Here is an 18,159-nt window from a genome sequence, read left to right as displayed (position 1 = left end):
CTCCTTCACCTATCAGGTCCAGGGTATCAGGTCCTGAGACTCTAGAATGAAGGCTTGGCACCTGTTGAGAAGTTGGAGAACAACTGAATAGAGAAAAGATGCCAACTCTGGAATCTCCAGGCCTGTGGACTCTGTTTCATTTGAAATACAGGACTTGAAACCCACACTAAAGTTTTGATCATTCTTCTGGCCTCCATATGTATTCTCAATGCACTGAAGCAGGAGTCAGCAATCTTCTTCTGTTAAGGGCCAGATAGTAAATATTTTAGGACTTCTGGACAATACTATCTCTCTACTCAACTCTGCCACTGTAGCACAAAAGCCGCCATAGATATGTAAATGATAGGCATGACTGTATTCTGACAAAACTTTATTTATAAAAATAGATCGGAGGCTGGATTTGGCTGGAGGGCCATAGTTTGCTAATCCTTGCACTAGCTAAGGAAGAACGTGTTGGAAGAAATTGTAGCATTTTCTCTGCATTACCAGAGGCAAAGCACTAGGCCTACACACACACATACACACACACTCTCTCAACACATTCACTCACACATTTCACTTTTTAAAATTGTGGTAAAATATACATAAAATTTACCATTTTAATCATTTTTAAGAGTACAATTCAGTGGTATTAAGTACATTCACATTGCTGTGCAACCATCATAACTGTTTATCTTCAGAACTTTTCTCATTTTGCAAAACTGAAACTCTGGACCCAGAGTTAAATAATAACTCATCACCCCTTACCCCCAGCTCATGGCAACTACCATTTTACTTTCTGTCTTTGTGAAGTTGACCACTATAGGTCTCTCATATAGTTGAATTTTACATAATTTGTCCTTTTGTGACTGGCTTATTTCACTTGGAAAGCCTACTTGGTAAAGTACAATTGCAGGACAAACAAAATTAAAGCAGATCACACTGTGACCTACAGTGACAGGGAAGCTTCCCATTAACCCCATCACAGTAAGTGATCTGAGTTCGTCTTTTTCTCTTTTTTTTCACCCTTATGAACTTGGCAGGCTAAACCAGTACATCTATCAGTGGATGATTGGTATTTATAAATAGTCCCCTTTGCTAGACATTTAGGTTATTCCCAATGTTTTGTTATTACAAACAGTGCTTCAATAGGCATCTTTGTACATAACTTTTTTCTGCATATCTGATCACTTTTTGGTGATAGCTGAGTGATTATATCTTCAGCAGTAACTTTGTTGTGACAGTGGATTGTTTGACCCCAAAAAAGTTTAGTATCCAAGATTACTTCACTGCTAAAAACATTGCTTTACTGGTCTTAAAGAGAACTGGCAAGAGCTAGACAAGATATCAAGGCTTCAGCCCTACAGATTTCTTCTCAGGGTAGAGATCGAGCTTGGTGGTGGAGGACACAAAATCAGGCAGGACAGTAGAGCAAGGCTGACCAGGAAGAAACTCCCTGGACTTAAGCCCAAGCTGGCGAACTGAGCCTGTTCATTGTGAATGCCATAGAGGGTGAGGGAGAAGTGGGGATGGAGTCCTCTGATGAGTAGTTACATAAGCTAGAGGGATTTCCGATTTCCCCTAGCTTAATGAATCCTTGGTCTGTTGGATTTATAGGAACCTTGAAGGAAGAAAGTAATCACACAGTACTGTCACATACTGTTAAACTGGCTGTAGTAGGATTATTCAGTCATATCCAATTTTCTCCACTTTCTGGGCATATAGAAGGGTATGTGTTCTTATCTCTTACAGGTAGTTGGCGCCATGTGACTTGTTCTAGCCAATGGACAGCAAACAGAAGTACCATTGTGTCATCTCCAGGATGAGATGGTGAAAAACTCAAGCTTGATCCTTTTAGCCTTCCACCATCTTAGAATATCTGAAGATGTTCTGTTGTGTTGGTGACATTACAAGATAGAACCTCCTGGGCTTCCCTGGTGGCGCAGTGGTTGAGAGTCCACCTGCCAATTCAGGGGACACGGGTTCGTGCTCCGGTCCGGGAGGATCCCACATGCTGCAGAGTGGCTGGGCCCATGAGCCATGGCCGCTGGGCCTGCGCGTCCAGAGCCTGTGGTCCACAACAGGAGAGGCCACAGCAGTGAGAGGCCCGCGTACCGCAAAAACAAAACAAACAAAAAAAAGCAGAGAAAGATAGAACCTCCTTTAGCTTGATTGACTGTGTGGAGTGCTGATTCCCATGTATTGTGATGAGAAATAAATTTTCTTATTTTAAGTTGCTGAGTTTTTAGCACTGTTGCCTATTCTATCCTGACTGATATACTGTCCCTGTGCAAGGTCAAGTGGTAGAGTTGGCATCTAACTCTAAGTCTCTCTAACCTTAAAGCCTACATTATTATCCCTAAATCTTGAAGGTCTCTGGCTGGTGGGATCTTGGGAACACAGTGGTTTTGAGGCTAGGATACCAGATCTTGAATCTAGGAGTATGACTAATCCCTAAGCTCATAGGATTGAGAGAAAGAGAACACATGCTACTGATAATACCTCCTGCTCCTATTAGAAGTCGGAACTGGTTTGGGAGGCTGACCCCACAGGCAGAGACATCTGTGGATTCAATGTTAGGTAGATGAGTAAAGCAAAAAGAAGAAAAATGAGAGGAGGGTGAGAGTTGGTGACGCTCCTTGTTACCACTGAAAATCAAGTAATCTCATTTCCAGAATGACAATGCAGATTCATTGAATTTTTTCCCCAAACTTCCATCCTGGCTTATATTGCTGTACGTGGGCAGGCAAGGCATCAGAAGTCACAGGTGTCTTAATGTCAAAGAGTTATTCATCTGCTGCAGGATAGAGTGACAGCTCACTGATAAATAGTATTCTTTTGGATTGAGTCACCTTGTCTGTATGTCTTGCAGTCTCAGCATTAAATCATCCCTCCCAGGCTTAGGCTTCAAGTGGGCCCTGGGTGATAGGTCCCTGTACTCTGCAAAATCTCTGGAGAACTCCTCAGCTCTCCTTAGCTTCGTCAGGCCAAATTCATTGACAGCTTTAGTCTCTCCTAGGCTCCTAGAGACTAGAAGAGGGAAAACTGTTGTGGAGGATTTCCTTATATTTTCTCTTTCATATTGGAGCTTGGGATAAAAACTGGAACTCCAGGAAGAGAGATACAGTGGAATTTCAGGGTTCCCAATGGGAAAGAAGAAATACAAAAGTCACTTTTTTGGAAGTTCCATTTTATCACCTCAACCATGGGCATAATACCTACCTTACAAGGTTGCAGCAAAAATTAAGTGACATACACTTAATATAGTGCCTGGAAGGCAGCTAAATAAGTATTCATTCTCTTTTCTTCTATTCTATCCCCAACCATTTTATTCTTTGTTCAGATCGTGTAAGAAAAGTGTATTAAACAGGGCCATCTCATTTCTGAGCCACACATCATTGAGAGATCCACAGTTACAGGGTTACACAAGTCATTGACACAAGTTTGTAGAATGTACGACTCAACGAAGCATACCCAGTCTGTGGGGCTTGCCCTCCATCATTTCACTGGGTTCGTTTGGTTGCAACACATAGAGACTCAGTCAGGCTAGTACAAGAAATGTCTGTGGGGCAAAGGAGAGAAAATCTCATGGAAATCCAAGAACAGCAGGCAAAACAGGGCCAAGCTGCATGGCACCGGAGGTGGTCAGTGGACCAGTGAGATCTAAGGATCTCAGCAGCAGACTTTAGGGATTTTCTCTAAAGTGTTCCCCAAGGAATGCCACACATATTGTCCCTTAGGTCTGCTTCTCTGTGTCTGCCCACTTCTCTTCTTGCTAAAAACAGACTTCTTCTCTGTATATTCTGTGTCTTTTCTCTACCTCATGGTTTTTTTCTGACTTCTAACTTGGTTCATTTATCACTAGTTGTGGCCTCTCCAGCTTCTCACAAACTTGTGACCTTTAAGCATCTGTATACTGCCCTATTCCATCTATATTTCCCAATTTAAATTCTTAAGAGTAGAATTGAGTTGGTCCAGTCTTCCCTACCTGGCAGATATTTCTCCTGGGCCACATAATAAACCTCTGTCTGCCTTGGGGTCAGGTGTTCATGCTAGTATGGCAGGAGGGAGAATTTGAAGGTTTGAAGGAAGCCAGATGGCTGCATGGTGGAATTTGGGTATAGCTGCCTGGAGCTGGGAGCTGCAGAAAGACAGTTTCCTGTAGAAATGGCTATGCATATGGCACACATGCCTTGATTGGCATGTAGAGCAAAGATTCATTAAATTTTGAATTTTTCATTGTCCAATTTAGAGGTAGCCTTGTCCAAATCCTGTGGTTTACGTATGAGGACCGGAAACTCAAAAAGGTACACTGATCTGCCCAGGGTTACAAAGTAAGTAGTAGAGCAGAAATTAGAATTTGATTCAGTGTGTCTTCTAGTATGTTAGGTGTAAATATTTTTAAAAATCTTGATGGCCTAGTATGTGTGAGGCACTGGAACAAACCAAAGGAAAATCCTTGCCCTTGGGGGCTTATATTCTAGAGGGGGAAGAAAGACAGTAAATCCAATCATGCAAAATAAGTAAATTATATAGTGTTAGAAAGTGACAAGTGTTATGGTGAAAAAAGAGTTACGAGGATTAGGAGTGCCAGGGGAGGAGAGCTATAATTTAAAATAGGGAGTTTGTACTTTACTGTATACCTGAAACGAACACAACATTGTAAATTAACTATACGCCAATAAAAATTAAAAATAAAATAAAATAAAATAGGGAGTTCAGTGTAGGCCTCAATGGGATGATGAGAGAGAGCAAGTTCCTGAGAAATAAGGCTATGTGTATTCCTTCCTCTCCCCTTGGCCTAATACCTTGACAGTGGTGAGTATGGAATAACTGTTTATTGAACTGAACACTTGTAGAAACGTCCTGAAGGTTAAGGAGGACAAGAAAAGGTTCTAAGATTATATTCTTTTTTTGGTATCTTCCTGCATAACTTCATTCCAGCAGCACACTTCATGAAGCCCCCTCATTATCATATGAGTCATTGCAGAAATGTGCCCTTTCAGTACTCCTGGGACTATTAGACTCATGAAATGTCTTGTAAGCACTCTTAATACAAAGTTGTGGGAAGAGATTTAATTAACATAGAAAACACAACCAGAGCATTAAACACAACACGACCCAAAGTCTCACAGAATCCCATTCCCTTGGAGGCTCTTTGTCAGTGGTGTGCTGGTAAATGTCTGACAACTGGCTCTCTAGGGCAGGGAGGAGATCATGATTTGTAGGTTTGCCCATTTCTGTGGTGTAAATACTCTGGTTGATTTAAAGTTAAGTTAAAATGTGACATCATTGAACATGGGCTTGGGAAGAGATGAGCAGTAGCACACTGTGATATAGTATTTCCTTCATACAGATAGCGTTGATGTAAGTAACCTTAACAGCATATCTAAATACAGTAAAATAATTAGGAAGTGATGAGTTTTGAGTTTATTATCATTGCATTTAATATACTTTACTTAACTGAAAGTTTACATAATTTTAAATAATGTTTAACAACCATGTTAAACAACCAGTTAGCAAAAGTTCTGGAAACTTAACAATTGGCTCTTGTGAGCAGTTGCAGTACACCACTGTTACTGGGTCCTTCCCAGTGCATGCTGGTTCCTTGACAAGGACTAGTTCATTCCATGAATACTTGGGGATCAAATGTAAGGACAGCTCCATTGCTTCCTTGTCACCTCACTGCTCACATCTCCCCATGGCTGCCGTCTGTGCCTTCTGCCACATGACAGGAGTAAAGGGGTTTTGTAAAGTCTTAGGAGAGTGTCCTTTTCCAGGTCAGAGCCACTGCGTTGGGCACATGCTTTTATTCTTCAGTGGAGGTTGATGTCTCACATCCCCACATTCTCCACCCCATGGTGCTCATGCACCCTTTACTGTGTTCCACTGCCGTGCTCTGGGGCTGTCAGATTTCAGCTGTTCAGCGAGCATTTGTGGAGTGCACACTGTGTGCTAACTCCCCTCCTGCTTGTGTTACTGGGTGCCAGACCCTGTGCTCTGACACCTATTCTCTCATGCAGTCCTTAGAGCAACCCAATTAGTTGGGTCTTAGTATTTCAGTATTACAGATGAGGGAACTGTGGCCTAGAAAGGGGAAGTGACTTGCCCACAGTCCAGAAGTCATGTCTTCAGTGAAACATTGCCTTTGAGATGTAATATGTAGGCAAACACCTGTCACCCCTCAGCTGGCTGCTGCCAGTGTGGACTTGTTTTGTTCAATTTAGGGAGACTCAGGGCTCTTTTCTGGTGTGCTCTACCACAGAATATCAGGCGGGGGATGTTTGGGTAGAAGGGCAGAGCTAGATTTTGGGTCAGGTCTGCTTCCTGGGAATGTCCATGACCCCATCACATTCACTCACACGCACCTGTGGCCGCCGGAGCCTGGCTCCTGGCTCCTGAAGGAGAATAGCCATTAGGAGGCCAGCGCAGCCTGTCCCAGTGCAAATGCTGAGAGCAGCTGTGTGCAGAGCAGCCCAGGTGCCTTCCAGCTGAGCAGCAGATGTGTCCTGTGGCAGCTTTCTTGAAGGCAAGCCAGTGTTAGCTACAGAGCAAATGTTGAGGACCAAGCAGGAGGAGGTGAGGGTTGTATGATTGTAAGGATTTATCTCCCAGAAAACCTGCATTCAAGTCAAAGTGCTCCTACTTATTAGCTTTGTAGCCCTGGCTAAAAGTTTCCCCTTCTGTGGAATGGGGAAAAGATGAAGTATGAGAGTGGCTACCATTTATTGAGGGCTCTCTATGTGTAAGGTGCTGCACTCGGCATGCGCTCAACGTTACCATACAAGGTAGTTCCTAGAAAAGACAGCCCAGTGCCAGACACATGGTTAGTATGCAACAAATGCCAGCTATTATTTTATTAATCCTAACAATCCTGTGATCAATAATAGAGACAGAAAGAATAATTGTTGCTAGCATTTCCCATGCACTTTCTATGTAGTCAGCTATTTTAACTTATTAACTGAATTAACTTATTTAATTTTCCCAACTGTCCCATGAGGTTGGTTCTATTTTTAACTCCATTTGACAAATGAGAAAAATTGGAGCACAATTAAGTTAAATACATTGCCAAGGACACATAGCTAGAAAGTGACAAAGGTGATTTTATTGTCCCCACTTTACAAATACAGTTACTGAGGCACGGAGGGGCTGCGTGGCATGGCGAGGGTCAGAGTCAGCAGAATCCTTCTCGGGGTTGTTAGGCAGGTGAAATGACATAATGGAATGAAAACTGCTTATTGAACTGTTGTTTTGTCTGCTTCAGCCAGGGGTGAGTAAGCTTCACATGTTCTTTTTCTAGTCTACATATACCATCTGGCTTGAGACCCTGGAGCCTTTAGGAAGTCCTGTTTGGACCTAGCTGATTATCTTGGTGGGTATTGGAAACCAGTTTGGTATGTAGGTCCTGGACTTACCATCCCTTGGGAAAGCCCAGGAGTCACTGCTTGTCTGACTTCAGAGCTGCTACCAGCTGGAAGCCTCCAGGAGGGAGCTGACTGGCAACTGACCACCATCATGTGTAGCTGGGTTACCAGCGGTTACCTTGTGCGTCTCCTTCAGCCACAGTGACCATCTCCAGGTGCCTGAGCCCTTACTGGTACCCAGGACATCAGGCAGCTATGCAGGGGGAGGGGACCTGAGGCGCCCAGTGAAGTGGAGATAATCAGGGTGTCAGGAAGACTCTCTCAGCTCCCTCTCCCCACTGGTGCCCCCCACATAACTTCTCTGCCACCTGGGAACATTCCCTCTTCCCAGGTTCCCTCTTCCCAGGATGGAGTGGGGAGGAGAGTTGGGTTTTTGTGGAGTGGTCCCAGAACTCCAGAACTGAGATGTTCTTTGAGAGCAGGTCAGTGTCACATGCCTCCAGGACTGTCACCTTACTACATTGAGAGCTCCTCTGGGCAGGAACAGCTTGGGGTCCCCCACTATCCTGAGTCAGCTCAGGGCCAGGGATGGTGTTGGGGACAGTCATGTTTCCTGAGGGAAGGCCTCCTGTGGTTATTGGTTTGGAACTTGGTGTTGTGGGTGGAGGTGGCAGTGACAGCATGGTGTGTGTGTGTGTGTGTGTAAGGAGTTTTAGGGGAAGGGGAACCACAGTCAACCTAGTCTGGAAAGGAGCAACTGTGCCAGGCTGGTTGTCCTGTTTAGCAAATGTGTACACTGCTGGTGTAGCAGGAAGGCTTTGAATACAGCTGGACGTGGCCTTGACTGCTTGCTCCTGTGTGGATAAGAGGGTGGTCATGCACGCTCTTCCTCTGAGCCAAAGGGAAGGAATCGTTCCCCCGTGTGCTGGTCTGTCCTGGGTAGAAAGGGTGAGAGCCTTCCTGTGTGTCCCACTGTGAGTGTCTTTTACCAAACGAGGGAACAAGGAGGTAGGGGAACAAGGAGACTGGCTCAGCGTCTCCTGCTGGGACGGGCATTTGCTACTCCTTAATCCTCTGTGCCTGGAAACCCATGGGGGCAGCAGGGGAGCTTCTGACAGGAGACGAGGTACAGGAGAGGCCCAGCTTCCTAAAAATGGAGTCCTCACCAAGTTCTGCTGGAGGTTTGAGCTGTTCTCTTACTAAAGGGCATATAAATCCCTGCAAAGAGCACCAGGATGGAGGACAGAGATTTGGGACTCTGGCTTACATCATCCCTTGAATTGCACCAGGGGGTGGGGACAAGTTTCACTGTTTAGGCATTTAAAAAAAACTAATTAATTAATTAATTCATTTACTTTTGGCTGCTTTGGGTCTTCGTTGCTGCGCGTGGGCTTTTCTCTAGTTGCGGTGAGCGGGGGCTACTGTTCGTTGCGGTGTGCGGGCTTCTCAATGCAGTGGCTTCTCTTGTTGCAGAGCATGTGCTCTAGGCACATGGGCTTCGGTAGTTGTGGTGTGTGGGCTCAGTAGTTGTGGCTTGCGACCTCTAGAGGGCAGGCTCAGTAGTTGTGGCACACGGGCTTAGTTGCTCTGCGGCATGTGGGATCTTCCCGGACCAGTCTCGAACCCGTGTCTCCTGCAGTGGCAGGCAGATTCACCACTGCGCCACCAGGGAAGCTCTCACTGTTTAGGCATTTGAAGGAGGTCCCACCTGGGTGCTCCCTTGTTGCCCCACCTTCCTGTCTCCAATCATTACTTGTCCTCCCATAACCCCCTTTTTGAGACTCTGCTTTGTCTTCTTCAGATGCTCTGTTCCTCCTCCCCACATGACAGAGTTCCAAGAACTTGCCCCTCATATCTTGTAGACCCTGCACTGCAGGCTGCAGCTGGATGTGAACAGAGGTTTCCTCTGCCCAGGCTCCTGCTAAAGACAAGGGAGTAGGTAGCATGGGCAGGCAATAGACTAAGCTTCCTGGGGGTGGGCTCAGGGGGAGGGTGAGAACTGGACTTCAGTTTGGTGTCCCTCTGTCAGTAATGACTGAGCCCTCTTTCTTCCTGATTAATCTTAAGGCAAATGTCTGTACCAGAATTATTTTCTTATGAAGATCATACAGTCCAGTATAACATAAAATTCCTCCACTCAAAGTGATTTGACTCTAGACGTGAAATATTAACTTTGACATTACTGTGCTAATGCTATGTTCTCCTCCCAGGGCCTATTTTCACTGCAAAGGGACTCTGAGTCAATGAAGATGAATTGAAACTTCCACAAAACCTGTCTTTGTCCCCCCTAGATCTTCCTTGAGAGGAATTGGTGGTGGTTCATATATCCACAAATATTAGTTCCCTTCACCCCCCTTATAGGATTTTACACTTTACAGAATCACTTCCATATGCTTTATGTGAATCCTTAAAACACAAGTCTAGAGTAAGTACTCTCCCCCATCACCAATTTATAGATAGAGAATCTAAGACTCAGAGGGGTGACTGAGTTGCCTGAGGTCACACAGCTATCAAGCAGCTCAGAGTTTCTTAAATTGCCTCCTGTGCCCTCTTGCCTCTGCTCAGCTGGTCCAGCCTCCCCTTTCTGTGGGGAGGCCACACACCACCAGCTAAGAGAGGAAGTGCTCAAAAGATGCCCAGCTGCAGCTGGTGCAGAGCTCAGGGTGCTTGCCGTTCCTCCTGAAGCTGACAGCAATGGGGTGGGGGTTAGGGGGAGCAGATGTCCTGTAGGCTGGGAGTTCAAGTCACCATGGGCAGCACGGGAAAACTGGAGGAAATCGATCTATCACCTGCCTTCAAACTTGTGTGTGGTTGTTTCTGTGCCCCACCTCCCAGTGGATGGCTGCACCATCCACCAGCTGCCCAGCTGGAAACCTGCTGTGGTCCTAATATCCTCAAATCCTCACATCCTCTTGACTTACTGCCCAGTCAGTCACTAGGTTGTGTCCTGTCTACCTCTTCCATAGCTCTCCTGCAGTCCCCTCTTCTGAATCTCCACGGCCAGCACTCTGTCTCCCTTCCCCAGTCCAGGGCACTCTGCCTCCAGGCTCTTTCCCTTCCTCCAATCTATCTTCAAAGGAGTCTTTGCAGTGATTTTTTAGAAAGAAAAAAAAAGTACAAATCTATTTGTGTTATCCTTTAAAATCTTCCACTGGCACGACATTACTTTCTGAATGCAATGAAAACCCTTTAGCTGAGGCATTAAACTTCTTTTATTTTTATTTTACATCTTTATTGGAGTATAATTGCTTTACAATGGTGTGTTAGTTTCTGCTTTATAACAAAATGAATCAGCTATACATATATCCCCACATCTCCTCCTTCTTGAGTCTCCCTGCCACCCTCCCTATCCCACCCCTTTAGGTGGACACAAAGATCTCCCTGTGCTATGTGGCTGCTTCCCACTAGCTATCTGTTTTACATTTGGTAGTGTATATATGTCAGTGCTACTCTCTCACTTCGTCCCAGCTTACCCTTCCCCCTCCCCTTGTCCTCAAGTCCATTCTGTACGTCTGCATCTTTATTCCTGTCCTGCCCCTAGGTTCTTCAGAAGCATTTTTTTTTTTTAGATTCCATATATATGTGTTATGGTATTTGTTTTTCTCTTTCTGACTTACTTCACTCTGTATGACAGACTCTAGGTCCATCCACCTCAGTACAAATGACTCAATTTCGTTTCTTTTTATGGCTGAGTAATATTCCATTTTATATATGTGCCACATCTTATTTATCCATTCATCTGTCGACGGACACTTAGGTTGCTTCCGTGTTCTGGCTATTGTAAATAGAGCTGCAGTGAACATTGTGGTACGTGACTCTTTTTGAATTATGGTTTTCTCAGGGTATATAAACTTCTTATGTTGGCCCCTGCTTGCTTCTCTAGCTTCACCTCCCCACGTGCATGTTCTGCTCTATCACGTGCTGAATTTGCCAAGCTCCGTGCGTTGTGTCATCTCCCTTCCTGCCCTGATCATTCCTATTCCCCCTTTTGTTGTTACCTCCTCTGCAATGCCTTCCTCTCAACTCCTCCACCGAGACTGGCTTGAGTGCCCCTCCTCAGTACCCCTCTGTGTTTATCCCCACAGGAGGGAGGGACTGAGAGAAGCTGGGAAGGTGGTTGAGAGTCTCCTACAATGGGGTGCCCAAAAGGCATTTTAAATAGAGAGGCTACACATTTATTGTCAAGTTAGTTTGTTCATTTTAAGTGAGGCAAACCACTTCAATGTCCTCTCCCTCCATTCTCTCAACTGTCAGTAAAGTGTATCAGTATTCAGGAATATTTGTGTGAGTGGGTTTGTGTGTGTGCCTGTGGGGAGGGCAGCACTGAGGAAAGGGCTTTGAAGTTGAACACCTGGATCACCCTGGAGACCACAAGTGTGAAATAAGATCCAGGGGAGACCTTGGAATGTTGGGAGCCCCTGGGGAGCCACGAAATCTCAAGGAGGCCTTTGAACTGCCTTAGGACATTGAGTGGGGATTTTGAGACCAACAATCAGAGGAGCATCAGCCTCCCCCTGATATCTGAATTACATTAGAAATTAAAGCAAATCTCCAAGGGGCACTGTGGAAGTAAGAATAAGATGCAATTTTGTGTCTTAATAATTTAGCTGCTAGGGAAGCAGTTGGGGTGGGGGGAACAGGTGGGGGCTGGACACTCATCTTTCAGATACTTGTGGCTCCCTCCCCGACATCATTCAGGTCTCTGCTCATAGGTACCCTACTCAGAGAGGCCTTCTATGACCAGCAGAACTAATGTTTGCCTAAAAACAGTAGTTTCAAAAACCTCTATCTGAAAACTAGAATACTCTGAAAGGTATCATGTTGTTTATCTATAAGTCTATCAATCATCTATCTGTAATGGGTCATTTATTTTTTATGCTTTCTTTTTCTTTTTTTTTTTTGCGGTATGCGGGCCTCTCACTGTTGTGGCCTCTCCCGTTGTGGAGCACAAGCTCCGGACACGCAGGCTCAGCGGCCATGGCTCACGGGCCCAGCCGCTCCGCGGCATGTGGGATCTTCCCGGACCGGGGCATGAACCCGTGTCCCCGCATCGGCAGGCGGACTCTCAACCACTGTGCCACCAGGGAAGCCCAATACTTTCATTTTATTTATTTTTTATACAGCAGGTTCTTATTAGTCATCAATTTAATACACATCAGTGTATACATGTCAATCCCAGTCGCCCAGTTCATCACACCGCCACCCCCACCCCCCGCCGCTTTCCACCCTTGGTGTCCATACATTTGTTCTCTACATCTGTGTCTCAATTTCTGCCCTGCAAACCAGTTCATCTGTACCTGTAATGGGTCATTTGATTCAAGTAATATCAAACCTAGCTAATTAAATTCATTTAATACAATTAAACTCTGCTCAACCCTGCTCCCCCCACCCAAGAGAAACCTAGAATACTCTATGAAGGAAGGTCAGATCAAATCCAAAGTTTCGTTATGTACTACAACCATCATCCATTCAGTCAGTCAGTAGGAGCTCAGTGGATGTTGAAATCAGACCCTTGTCCCTAAGATGCTCATGACTTAGAGAAGGAACACCCATGGAATCAAGCCAGAAGCACACCACAAGATGGATGTTACAGGAGACTTAGATGGAAAATGCTACAAATGCATAAAGAAAGGAATCCCAAATTCTCTCTAGGAACACAGGAAATGACACTTAACCAGGTCATAAGTGAACAGGAGGATTTCATAGGTAGAGATGGGGCAGAACTTCAGGCAAAGAAAACAAAAAGAAAGTCATGTGAACAAAAACCATCATAATGGATTCTGGTAAGTTCCCTGTGACTGGGGTGTATGTCCTCTACACTAGGGTGTATTTGAGTGTGACAGGAGATGAAGCTGGAAAGATGGGTAGGATCAGGTAATGAAGGGCTTTCCCTGCTATCCTGTGAGAAATGGGAACCACTAAATTCTGTAAGTAGGGGAGTGACATGATCAGATTTCTGTTTCACAAACATCGTTCTTGGAGCAATGTGAGGAATTAGACTAGAGGTGGGGAGACCTGTTAGGTGGCTGTCCAGGTAAAAATTGATAAGATCCTAAACCAGGGCAGAGGGGATGGAGAGAGGGATCTGACACTAGAGAGAGTTCAAGGGTAAAACTTGTAAAGCTTAAGATAAGCGGGACGAGGTGGCAAGGAGGTTTCTTGCTTGAGTAACTGTGTAAGTGAGTAAATTACATCTCCCTGTCCCTTACTTCTTCCTGACAACATCAGGATGACGATTAAACTAATTTTATTCTTTAAAAGTGTAGCCATCCTTAAGTTAAATCCTTACCGGTTTTGGTGAATTCTCTGCCTTTTATGTCCAAGGGAAAGGCCAGAAACTTGCCTTCTCAGCCTCCTTTGCAGCCAGGATCCACACACAGGAATCCAACTCTACTTATCAGAGATACTAGAATTTTTTTGGAGCCTAGTGACATGACGAAGGGGTGCCACAAAATCCACTTTGGTGATGGTGGTCTCTGGTAGATGCAGTCCCTGGACGGGTCAGAGGCAGAGGTGTTAGAGATGACCTCCAGACCCTGCCTTTTGCGTGAGGTGAGCTGGTGTCTCTACCCAGTGGTGCAACAGTTGTGTCTCCTCAGGGCATCTCTGTGGTGTGTTTGGGGGGTTATTCCTGGAGATATAACCTTCAGCCCTTCCAGGCATTCTATGAGTTTTCTAATAGCCTTTCATAAATCTCTTTTCTGCCTAAACTAGGTAAAATGCTTTTGTTTGCAACTAAAATCCCTAAGTGATACACTTCTCCCTGGTAGTTTGGCTGCAAGCAACAGAAACCTCCTCCTTCTGATTAAAATAGGTAACTGGTTGCCTCAAAGTAAAAGTTACATGATGGCAGCACAATCATTATTACAAATATAGAGTAAGCCTTTACTTTGTGCCAGGCACTCTCATAAGTGCTTTATGCAGGTACTTCATTTACTTCTTGCATAAATTATCTCAAATTTACCAATGAGGAAAGGAAGCTGAGATATCCCAGTATCACACAGCTAGTAAGGGTTAGAACAAGCCACTTGAACCCTGGCAGTCTGACTCCAAATCTGACACTCTTATAACTACCCTAAACTATTTTGGTGTTAGAGAAGCTCATCGTTTATGCAGCCTTATAGTTCATCCAGTCCAAGTTGTATCTCATACCTGATTTCCTTTATTGCACCCCCAAGTGGAGAGTGATTTACTCTCACTAGGGAAAGTGGGGGTATGGGATGGTATTAAGAGGTGGGCGGGGGGGGGGTGTCTTTGAGAGTTGATTAGATCATGAGAGTAGAGCCCTCATGAATGGGATTAATGCCCTTAGAGACCACAGAGAGATCCCCTGCCCCTTCTGCCATGTGAAGAAACAGTGAGAAGACAGCTATCTATGAACCAGGAAGTGCACCCTCACCAGACCCTGGATCTGCTACTACCTTGATCTTGGACTTCCCAACCTCCAGAACTGTGAGAAAAATAAATGTTGTTTAAGCCAAAAAAAAGAGAGAGAGAGAGAGAGATTAAATGGAACAAGAAGACATCCTTGAAATCCCTCCATTTCTAGGAAGCAGGTACCAGGCTGTACTGGTTAGAATGTGTTTGGCTGTAAACAACAGAAGCCCCAATAAGTAGTGTTTAAATCTTACAGATATATATGTCATTTATCAAGAAAACAGGGTGTAAGCAGTTCCAAGTCTGGTTAAGTAACTCCAGGTTATCTTAGATCCAGGCTTTTGCATCTATTTTGCTTTCACAGAGGATTAGATTTTTAGCTTCAGGCTAGCAAAATGGCTGCCCTAGATAGCTGCAGGCATTGTGTTTTTTCAAGACTGCTTTCAAAGTGGGAAGTTGGGTGTGACAGCAAAACCTCCTTTCCAAAAAGATACTCAACTTCTAAAAGTCTCACTGGCCATACCTATGTTTTGAGTCCTCCCCTAAACCCATCACCAACAAATAGGAATGAGATTATCATGAATGGCTTAGATGACTCATCACCTGAAGAAGGGTTAGTCCTACTTTCCCTGAGTACTTTGCTATCTGCCTAAGACCTGAACAAAATCTGGGTTCTGGATCAAGGAACGGGGTGTGTGGAAGTTTGGCTGTTGGGTAGGCAGTAAATAGGGTTTGCCACAGTAGACTGTGGCATCAGGACACTGGGCTTCTGGTCTAGGCTGATTTGTTTATTTGCTTAAGAAATATATTTTTAAATTAGTGTTGAGTGCCATGTGATCTTTGGACCTGCCCATTACTTGCTGTGTATTTTGGCAAGTCATTTGACCTCTCTGGGCTTCAACTTCCTTCTCTCTAAAATGAAATGGCCAAAGTAGATGATTTTGACAAAAAACAACTGAATCCAAAAGTGGGCGGAAGACCTAAAGAGACATTTCTCCAAAGAAAACATACAGATTGCCAACAAACACATGAAAAGATGCTCAACGCCACTAATCACTAGAGAAATGCAAATCAAAAACACAATGAGGTATCACCTCACACTGGTCAGAATGGCCATCATCAAAATACCTACAAACAATAAATGCTGGAGAGGGTGTGGAGAAAAGGGAACCCTCTTGCACTGTTGGTGGGAATGTAAATTGATATGGCCACTATGGAGAACAGTATGGATGTTCCTTAAAAAACTAAAAATAGAACTACCATACAACCCAGCAATCCCACTACTGGGCATATACCCTGAGAAAACCATAATTCAAAAAGAGTCATGTACCACAATGTTCATTGCAGCTCTATTTACAATAGCCAGGACATGGAAGCAACCTAAGTGTCCATTGACAGATGCATGGATAAAGATGTGGCACATGTATACAATGGAATATTACTCAGCCATAAAAAGGAATGAAATTGAGTTATTTGTAGTGAGGTAGATGGACCTAGAGTCTGTCATACAGAGTGAAGTAAGTCAGAAAGAGAAAAACAAATACCGTATGTTAACACATATGTATGGAATCTAAAAGAAAAAATGGTTCTGAAGAACCTAGTGGCAGGACAGGTATAAAGACGCAGACGTAGAGAATGGACTTAAGGACATGGGGATGGGGAAGGGTAAGCTGGGACAAAGTGAGAGAGTAACGCTGACATATATACACTACCAAATGTAAAATGGATGGCTAGTGGGAAGCTGCTGCATAGCACAAGGAGATCAGCTCGATGCTTTGATGCTTTGTGACGACCTAGCAGGTAGGATAGAGAGGGTGGGAGGGAGGCTCAAGAGGGAGGGGATATGGGGATATATGTATACATATAAGCTGATTCACTTTGTAGTACAGCAGAAACTAACACAACATTTTAAAGCAATTATACTCCAATAACGATATAAAAAAATAGTAGATGATTTTGAGGTCTTTCCTCATATGCCACTCATATCTCTTCTGTCTTTTATAACAGGTTTACATTAAGAACTATAATTTTTGCTTTAGACTAGTGGATATGACAAGCAATAGGATAAGCATGGTGTGTCTTCCAGGGTTTTACCCAAAGATTTGGAAGGAAAGCCTTTGAAATTTTTGTTTTCTGTTATGTAATTGTGGGCCTATTATGGAATATGGTGCAAAATTCTCATACTTGGAACAATGGCCACGTCTCTTTTGGGGATATGTGTTTGTTCTTCTCTGTAGCTAGAAAACTTTGTGTGTAGCAATGACTAATGTTTTCTTGATTCGAAAAGTGACTTAGATTATTTACTTACCACTTGGGTCTGCAGATTATTTACTTACCACTTGGGTCTGCTTTTTAGATTAGAGGTTCTCAACCTCAGCACATTGATATTTCAGGCCAAAGAATTCCTTGTTGTGGGGGGCTGTTTATGCATTGTAGGGTGTTTGGCAGCATCTCTGGCCTGTACCCACTAGATGCCAGTGACAGTCCCCTAGGTGTGACTACCAAAAATGTCTCCAGACATTACAAAATGGGGATCAGGGCAATTGCTCCAGTTGAGAACCAATGATGTAGATGGATTAATATTTGGATTCTTAACTCTGCCTCTGATTCAGGATTAATAGTTCTGTGACCTTGGGCAAGGTGCCTAATAAATTTCAGCTCCCTTATCTGCCAAATAGGGCCAGTTCATAAGGTTGTTGTCTGCATTAAATGAGGTCACAGGTACTGAGTTTAGTATGATACATAGTCTTAATAGGTCTTCTATGAATTTTAGTTCTCTTTCTCTTCGGTTTTCTGGGGATGTAGAACTTTCCAATTGGAAGGGATCTTAGAAGTTATCTTACCAAAATTCTTCATTTTATAAATTAATGAAGGCCATATAGGTAATCTGTCTTCTCAACCCTAAATCTATCTTTATACTCAACTAATGCAAAAGAGACATATCAAGGTGGAATTGCAGATTCTTAACCACTGCTTCAGGAATTGTATGGAGTAGATAAGTTCGAAGGCTTGCCAAGGTTGATTTACAAGATTCTTGCCCCTGTAGATTTCCTCACGATGTATTACCTGAAGCACTAAATTCCACTTGTGACTCAGACTGAGTTAAAATGTTTGGTTTCAGGGACCATCAATTGTCTCTTTGGAAGCACTTGTCCTGTGCACTTTGAATGTTGGGGAATGTTAAACATCGAAACAAAACATATGGAAAATGAGAGTTAATGCTCTGAGCCAGACAAACTTAAAAAAAAATTTACAGTCATCAGGAACATATAACAGGGGCTTCCCTGGTGGCGCAGTGGTTAAGAATCTGCCTGCCAATGCAGGGGACGCAGGTTTGTGCCCCGGTCCGGGAAGATCTCACGTGCCGCGGAGTGGCTGGGCCTGTGAGCCATGGCCGCTGAGCCTGCACGTCTGGAGCCTGTGCTCCACAGCGGGAGAG

Source organism: Neophocaena asiaeorientalis, unplaced genomic scaffold, assembly GCF_003031525.2.
Source record: "Neophocaena asiaeorientalis asiaeorientalis breed wild unplaced genomic scaffold, Neophocaena_asiaeorientalis_V1.1 scaffold342, whole genome shotgun sequence".
NCBI classification, from domain to species: domain Eukaryota; kingdom Metazoa; phylum Chordata; class Mammalia; order Artiodactyla; family Phocoenidae; genus Neophocaena; species Neophocaena asiaeorientalis.
The sequence above is the reverse complement of the archived record's forward strand: the minus strand, read 5'-3'. Positions refer to the sequence as shown.